At 36.7% G+C, this 9,018-nt stretch overlaps 1 pseudogene; it reads left to right on the plus strand.

Annotated features, from left to right (window-relative positions):
- Positions 1-426: 426 nt before the first annotated feature.
- LOC148034853 (germin-like protein 8-2 pseudogene) lies at positions 427-1,240 on the plus strand (annotated as a pseudogene).
- The last annotated feature ends 7,778 nt before the right edge of the window (positions 1,241-9,018 follow it).

Below are 9,018 nucleotides of genomic sequence, written 5' to 3' on the forward strand. Positions count from 1 at the left end.
CATAAGATAAATACTTTCTGCATACACGCAGGATGAAAAGTAGAGTCTCTTATTTTAATGTTAATCAGGCCGGACGCGCGTGATTGGATCCACAAGAGCGTGCAAGACCTGGTAAACAGGCTGATGACCTGGTATACGAACGATTATCCACGCAAGCTCATGACCTGGTATACGAACGATTATCCACGCATCTAGCTCGTACTACTTATATGGAATCGAAGGCTCCATCTTCCCACCATGCGATCAGCGGTGCAGCAGTTGTTCATTCCTAGACGTTAGAAAGCCGCGCTTGTGCTTGCTGAAAACCGTGATCTGCTAATACAGTATTCGCCGATCGGAAGAGGTTAACTAGCTAGTAGAGAACCATTCGGGCCCCTGCTTTCTCATAGCTACCGTCCTGCACTCACCATACGCAATACTGTATCCATGGCATCATCACTAAAGCTTGCTATGCTAATTGCAGCTATCACATTGGCGCAGCAGCTCTTCCACCCGATAACTCGCACTGAGGCGGCGGACGAGGACCCCTTGCAGGACTTCTGCGTGGCTGATCAGGGGGCGCAGGCGGCCGGAATCACAACCGTGAACGGTCTGCTGTGCAAGAATCCCCAACAAGTGCAGGCCAAGGACTTCGCCTCTCCTCTGCTCCGCCAGCAAGGCCAGTTTAACAAGGCGCTCGGCTCCGCTGTGCAGCTGGCGTCGGCCCTCACCTTCCCTGGACTCAACACCCAAGGCCTGTCCGTGGCCCGCATCGACTTCGCGCCCAATGGTGGGCTCAACCCTCCACACGTCCACCCGCGTGCCACCGAGGTTCTCTTCCTTGCCGAGGGCACGCTTGTGGTAGGCTTCGTCTCCACCACCAACAACACCCTCTTCCAGCAGACCCTGTACAAGGGCGATCTCTTCGTCTTTCCCCGCGGCCTCGTCCACTTCCAGATCAACCCGGACAAGAAGAAGCCTGCCCTCGCTATCTCCGCGCTCAACAGCCAGAACCCGGGCACCTCCCAGGTCGCCCCCGCTCTGTTCGCCGCCATGCCTCCCCTGCCGGAGGACGTGCTGCAGACCGCCTTCGCCATCGACAAGGACGAGGTTTATAGCCTCGTTAAAAGCGTCGCCACCACACTGCCGTGATGGTACTAATACGTGTCACACCATCTCAACACATCATTGCTGCACAGTCGAGGTTTACAGCCTCATTAAGACTCGCCACCACAATCCCGTTATCATGCTAATATATCCGTCATCACCACACTCCCGTGGTCATCCTGATATCTATGTCGCACTAAGTTAACACATTATTGCTATACAAATCAATATTCTTAAGCATTATTGTTATAGAATCGATATTCTTGCCACTACATTTCTTTGATACTTGACACGCAACACCTACAAATTTGGAAATCATAAAAAGTAATCCATCCGGAGGTCACAAAATTTTGATCTTTCATGTTCCATGATTCCCAAGTCTATTTATGAAAAAAAATATCAAAATGGAAAGCACAAAAAACGTTATGCAAGAAAAGCCCATCTACGCAATATAGTTACCATGAATATTGCAATAATTGCTATTATTACTACCTTATTGAATTTTCAAACTTCCTTTTATGCAAACGAAGCACTATGAATTTTACTTAAAAACTGACATTCAATTTATGAAGTTTAAAATTTTGCATGTGATATAGAAAATATAGTTTCCATGAACATTGCAATAACTACTATTGTTGTTTTTTGCTACCAGTAGTGCTGTGATAATTGATGCTCCTCCTCCTCCTCCTCATAACACTACTACTATGATTTCTCCTTCTACTTTGCTACTATTAGTATTGTTATTGCCATTGCTACTAGATTAGGTGTCACCACTAGCCAATGTGGTACATATCAAGTCTTTATGTTGGCGAGCACACTTTCACCATATAGAAATGATAGACACATTCAAACAATAAAGGCAATTATAATTGTATGGAATAAATGCACTAATGTATCTTTATCTTTGATGCTTCCTTGGAAATCCACCTTATAGATTATGTAAGATACCACGTAAGTTCAAAAGAAAGGGTATTATATCTCATAAAATTTACAGGATTATATTTACAAATAGGGTTTTTCAATTAAAATTTGAAAAAAATGTGTAAGTTTAGTAAAGAAAAAGGTGTTATTTTAGGGTCTTATAGCATATAAAGAAATGGTATTTCTTAATATCCTTTGAATGCATGTTATATAGATGAATACTTATAGATAAACCCCCTGAGCTACTTCACACTCTAGAACCAACTCTAATAAAATGGAGATAAGAATGCAAGAGTGAAAGAAAGCAAAAGACTTGATTGTGTTCATTGTTGTGCAAGTAATGCTTATATATAAGGATGCCTCATAAAGAGGTCAATGTGAAAGGTTGGTGGTTAGTGGAAAAAAGTATCCACTTGGTAGATGCTATATGATAAGATGATCATAAATGAGAAGATGTGGAATGGGTAATCTTTGTTGACTTTTGAAGGCTTATATTTAAAGATATTTGAATATTCTTCCAACATACCTTCTTAAATTGATGTGATAATTGATGCTTCTCCTCCTCATACTACTGCTACTATGATTTCTCCTTCTGCTTTGCTACTGTTAGTATTGTTATTGCCGTTGCTACTAGATTAGGTGTCACTAGCCAATGTGGTACATATCAAGTCTTTATGTTAGCAAGCACACTTTCACCATATAGAAAGGATAGACACATTCAAACAATAAAGGCAATTATAATTGTATGGAATAAATGCACTAAGGCATCTTTATCTTTGCTGCTTCCCCAAGGAGTCCACCTTATAGATGATGTAATATACCACATAAGTTCAAAAAAAATGGTATTATATTTTGTAAAATTTATAAGATCATATTTACAAATAGGATTTTTTAATTACAATTTGAAAAAAATATGTAAGTTTAGTAAAGTAAAAGGGATCATTTTAGGATCATATAGCATATAAAGAAAGGGTATTTCTTAATATCCTTTGAATGCATGTTATATAGATGAATACTTATAGATAAACCCTTTGAGCTACTTTACACTCTAGAACCAACCCTAAGAAAACGGAGATAAGAACACAAGAGTTAAAGAAAGTAAAAGACTTGATTGTGTTCATTGTTGTACAAGCAATGCTTGTATATAAGGATGCCTCTTAAAGAGGTCAATGTGAAAGGTGGATGATTAGTGAAAGATGCCACTTTTGAAGGATTACACTAAAAGATATTTGAATATTCTTCCAACATACCTTCTTAAATCGAGAAAAGACAAATTAAAAATGATTTCAAGAAAAGGAGTTACTACTTTTTATCCCCTTATAGAAAGGAATGGGTTGCAAGTACAAAAAATGATGTCAATAGAAATCAGGAGCATTAGAGGTGAGACGAAATTTTTCATGAGTGACAAGTTTTGTGAAAATGTCTATCTAGTAAGAACTAGGCACATGCTCAATGTGAAGATAGCTCTCCTAATATAAATATTTTACAAAATGGAAACATAAACTAATGTGTTTGAGTTTGTCAGAATTGACATCACCTAAAGTGATGAGTGTGATATAAGATTGATTATCAAAATAAGTGGTAAATTAAGCAACTTTGTAGTAGAAGTCTGATTCCTAGATCATAATGTGATATAATTTTACTTGTTGGCACTCCAGATAGAAGAACCACCCATGAGAAGCACGTAGCCATCGGTAGTCAATCTATGAGTGAAAATATCACCTCTCCAATCAGCATTACAACAGGCACAGAGGGTATCTTGGGATGGAAGGTGATACTTGAGGCTCAAGCATAAGGAACTTTTAATCATTTCCTACATAGGAAAAAGTAGGGAATCCCCTATCAAATCTATAGATAAAAACACACATAAGTAGGGAAAGTATTTAGGGAAAATGGAATATTTCCTAATTAGAGAAACTAGGAAATCACATAGGAAGTTTCCTACATAGAAAGGGAAAATTCCCTTCAAAGAAAACTTTTCTATATAGGGAAAATTTTCTACATAGCGAAATGTTCCATTTTTTCTAATATTTACTTTTCCTACATACATTTATTTTTGACCAGAGAAATGATAAGGAAAACCCTTTTCTTCTTTCATATGTAGGAAAAATTTCCTATGTGCAGAAATTTTCATACATAGGGATTAGGATATACATAGATTGTTTAGTTAATTTCAAATAGGCCATAATGTACATCTAATAGTTTAGATAGTTGTTCCCTAAATACAACTCTTGATGAATGAAATTCTTGCGTACGACGAATGTGCAACATGCAACCTTTTCCTAACTACTACGTACTTAAATGAGATTATAGGTTTTTTTTCCTATGTTAAGAGAAAAATCCTAGATATGTAATATTTTCTATATAAGCTTTTTTTCTATGTGGAGAAATTTTTTTAATGTAGATAATTTTATTTTAAAAAAATATTTAAGTAATTTATATGATGCCATAATATGGTGGCACTATATCCTTACTCTAGTTGATTCCTAATGGCTAATGAAATGATAAACAGAGACATTGCATTGTAAATTACTTGGACATAGAATTGAAAATCTCTATCACTTGTGTCGATGCCAATGCTAATGGGTTGCTTGGGAATTGCTGGAAAAGGAGAGCTTGCTCATCATTGTCGAGTAGTTCCATGTAGCTGTCGATGGTTATGGCATGTATGTCCCTCTACAATACATAGAGATGTATCAACACAATGGGAAGCTTAGCTAAATCAATCACAAAATGCAAAAAACTTGAGCAACCCACAACCAAAACCTCCCACACTGAAAGTGAAGAAACAAATAAAAATAGAACTTGCTCATCAAGAACAAATAAGCAAGCCAAACTCAGAATGGGGACACTATTAACAAAAACCAGAGTCAACAATAGTAGCCAACTCACATAGATATACTGGAAAACCTGTAGCAACCAAAACAAATACGACATGCTGCTAGAAAATGGGCCGCATAGAAGGCTAAAAAAAAATCAAATTGCTGTCAACTTTGGCTGCAAAGAAGACTTACAACAAGTGCATCAAATGTATAGAAATACCTAAAAAGAGACTCAACCAAGTAGGACAATATTCTAGTATCACACTATATGCAAGGCACACAGCAAGAAGTAGCACTCTCTCAACAACCAAGTTCACATGCTCTAGCAATATCAATCCATAGGAGACAATTGCAGAGGAGACAACCATCAACACACAGGAAGGTCATGTAAGAAAACTCGAACCACTAATCCACATAGGAATTTCTTTCCTCAATAGCTACTTGAAATAAGAGTCCCTAAAGTAGTGGAAACTATGGGATTGAAGGCAAGTTTTCACTTGAGCATATGCATAGATTTAGGTTTTGGAATAACCCAGTACCACTTCCATTAGCAATCAAGTAGCACTTGCATCAGATTTTCTCCCATAAATGTAGCAGTTTCTGCGAAAACCATGTCATCAAGGAAAGAAAGCAGCTTCTTCTCTGAAGACTATCTCACTCAATGCATTTTAAATTTCTTCAACCTGTACAACTTATTCTCACTATTTCTTCACAAATCTTTCTTGGTGAACGTACAACCACAAAAAACACTGGAGTTGTGTGCCTTTCTTGGTGGAAATCATCTGTAGGTACAAAGCATTTCTTTAGCTCACCCCAGCAATGTTCATCCTACTTGCAGCTTGACACAAGCCAAAATTCTGTATTCTCTTCTCAAATCTGCTCTTACTTTTAGTTTTTAAGGTTCTATGACCTACTTCAATAGTCTCTTCTTCTACTATTATTTCACCCAAGAAAGCAGCCATAGCCAGATATTGCAACTCTTGATTTCTCTCCCTTTGTGTCCATATTTCTAAATAAGAAGCCATAATCTGCATCTATTTCAAGCCCCAAGGGTCTCCACTTGAAGCAGCAAAGCTTGCAAGATTGTGAAGATCAATCCCACATGTCACAACTAGTCAAAGATGGAGCTACAAGTAAGCTATAGCCCAATGCCATCAGCAAAATTGAAAATGGGCTCCAAACAATGGTCCGCTCACATATTCCTCCTTGAAAAATAGCATGAGGAGAGGGCACAATAGTTTGATAACATTAGTGATGATGATGATTATTGTTAGCTCACAAATAACCTTTCCAATGCATAGCGGTTCAGTAAGCCCACTCACAAGCTCGATCGCATGTGAGGTTGCCTTTGTTTAGTATGGCAAGAGCCTTTGGTTCCATAAAACATGAAAAGATAGGGCAATTATAGCAATGATCTCATGCTCTACAAGCGTAAGATGCATGTGATGCTAAAATTAATGTTGTTATTGTATAGGGTATCCATCAAGCTACAAGCTCCACAAAAGTAGCTCCAAGGACCTAAATCTATCGATGAATTGTTGTAGTGACATCTAGCCTTACAAAATTAAAATATTAAAGAAAATCCATATACATGTCAACTCATCATGTGGTTGACGGAAAAGATAATTGTTCCAACTCCTTTTACTTATGGGGATCAATGTTACTTTTTGTCCTATCGTAACTTGCAAGCCTAGGATGTTGAACATGGAGATGCTTCTTTTTGTATAGCTGATATACAGCTAGTATTAAAACTTCACGGCCAAGTTTGTGATTATTGGCAATAGCCAGCACTGAACAACCACCTACATAAAGACATTTGACATTTGACTGTTGCAAACAATCCTGCAAATAGTCCTCGGGGAAGTTACTATATGTATATTCTCTACATCACGTGCGTTCAAGGCCTATTTATAAATATCCTTATCTATGAATTTTTCTTGAATAAAACATAACCATTTTCTATTCAATCTGTAAATAACCCCTTTATATTATATCCCTATGTATGTAAAAATAAAATAAAAATGGTATTTTAAAACTACCTTATTTTAAACCCACGTGATGCACACATATATTCATGAGTAACTTACTCGAGGCATTTGACTGCAAAAACTTTTAAGAATTAACTTAGATCTACATATTTACAAATCTAATCCACTACTTAAGAAATGATGGTGAGATAGGTCACCATTTTCCATAGTCCATACAATGCTCCATGAATTTTTTTATGAGCAGGTTTAGTGTGGAATCTAGGCTGCAAAATCTCCTTCTCCATGTAGCATTACATCTTTTTAATCAACAATCCAACCATCATGTCTCATGTAGAAGCTTTCAAGGCTTTATAGATATATCCCATTTTTTGTTTGGAATAACAATCCATTCTTCCTATGATTTTGTCGGTCTTCACACTAGTATCTTCCCCACAAAATTAAGTTGACAACAAGATATGAGGAACGTGAAAAATACCTGAGATAAATAAGTATATATACTAGCATACATCACACATGATGTATTAAGTTCTTGTCCTCTCAACTAGGAGGATATGAAGTTGAAGTTTTCTGAAAGAGATGTAGGCTTACATATTCAATTTTTCCTAAAACAACTTCATCCAGTTTTAAAGCTTATCCATGCCTTGAATCTAGTGACATCTTGGCAAAAATTTATAATAGTTATAAAACCTTATGCATAATCCATCAACATGAGCACAAGGATATAGAATGAATAGACTAATGCATGTTTGCACACATGCATAAAACGAAAGCTACTAGTTGCAAATGCTCCTTATGTTTACACACAGTCTTGTGAAACACACTACACATCACTCTAAAAATACACATGAAATATGGAGGCATAGATGTAATAAGGTATGTATCGTACACACAAGACAATGAACCTTTTCAAATTGTTAATCTTCATGTTTATTCACTCTTCATGTTTGAGTTATACCACTTTAGAAGAAAATAAAAACACCAATGCTACAAGGATAAAGATTACAAGGATAATTTAGCAAGTAAAAAAAAAGTCTCAATAAAGTCACAAACTATCTGGTAGCTTCCTGAATCTTTTCCATGTATTAATTAGAACCAATTGTATCTTGGAGATTCTCCACAAAACCTTCATTATGAGTACTTGAGATTTAGGCTTCTTCAAAGAGATTTTCTCTACTTCACCTGGCATAACATTAATAAGTTACATCTGAATAAAAGCATACAAATGGAGGACATATTGCAAAGAACATCTACATGGCATCTTCCATACATATCATGAATATTTAAGTAAGCTTCAAATGTGAGTAATAGTTTTGACACTCTCCATTGCATTCAATGACCACCAACAAAGGGCATCAATCAAGGCCTTCATCATTACAATAATCTTCATTGTGGTCAAAACCTATTACAAGAGACATATGAAAAAAATTGTGGGTACCTTAATGATCAACTTGACCTTACAACAATTCACACATCCCTCACAAGGCATGGCAATAGGAGATGATGTCTAGTGTTTTATTAGAAAATAAAAGTGCCTACTACTTTCACTATTACTAGTACATAAGATCAAAGATCCACAAAATTCCAGTCCATAAAGCTTAATTCTTGTGTAGCATAAAGATAACTCCAAAGAAAACTGTGCCATTTGTCAAAATATGGAAGATGAAATTTACCACAAAAACACTGAGGTTGCACATTGCACCTGTCAAAATGAAATGTGCATGTGACCTCAGAGACACTAGCACTTTGGGTCAGTTTGTTACTCCAAAATGTGCCTATGCCATAGTCCATTAGCACCCATTTCATAGGTGTCCTGTAAGCTCCATAGTAGTAGCTGACTTAGCACTCAAACCTATAAAGCTCAAAACATCAGAGATACAATCATGGTCTAACTCAGAAGGTCAAGAAGTGGTAAAAGATAATAAAGAAGTACAAATCTTATAATAGGAGACATAAGAACAAACTCATGGATATCATAATGATGAGCTTGTCCTTATTACACAATGTCAGAGATATGCAAAATTCCATGATCAGCCTGTCCTTGTTACACAACATCAGAGATATTCTAAATTCCAACCCATGAGTTTTTCTTTTGCATGATAAAGATAAATCTGAGACACCATGATCTTATCAAAATGAGAGATGTGATTTACCATAGAAATAGTGGTTGCACATTCCACTTGTCAACATGAAATGTGCAAATA

This window comes from Lygodium microphyllum, chromosome 6, assembly GCF_053477565.2.
Source record: "Lygodium microphyllum isolate KBCC chromosome 6, Lygodium_microphyllum_v1.1.10, whole genome shotgun sequence".
In the NCBI taxonomy this organism is placed as follows: Eukaryota; Viridiplantae; Streptophyta; class Polypodiopsida; order Schizaeales; family Lygodiaceae; genus Lygodium; species Lygodium microphyllum.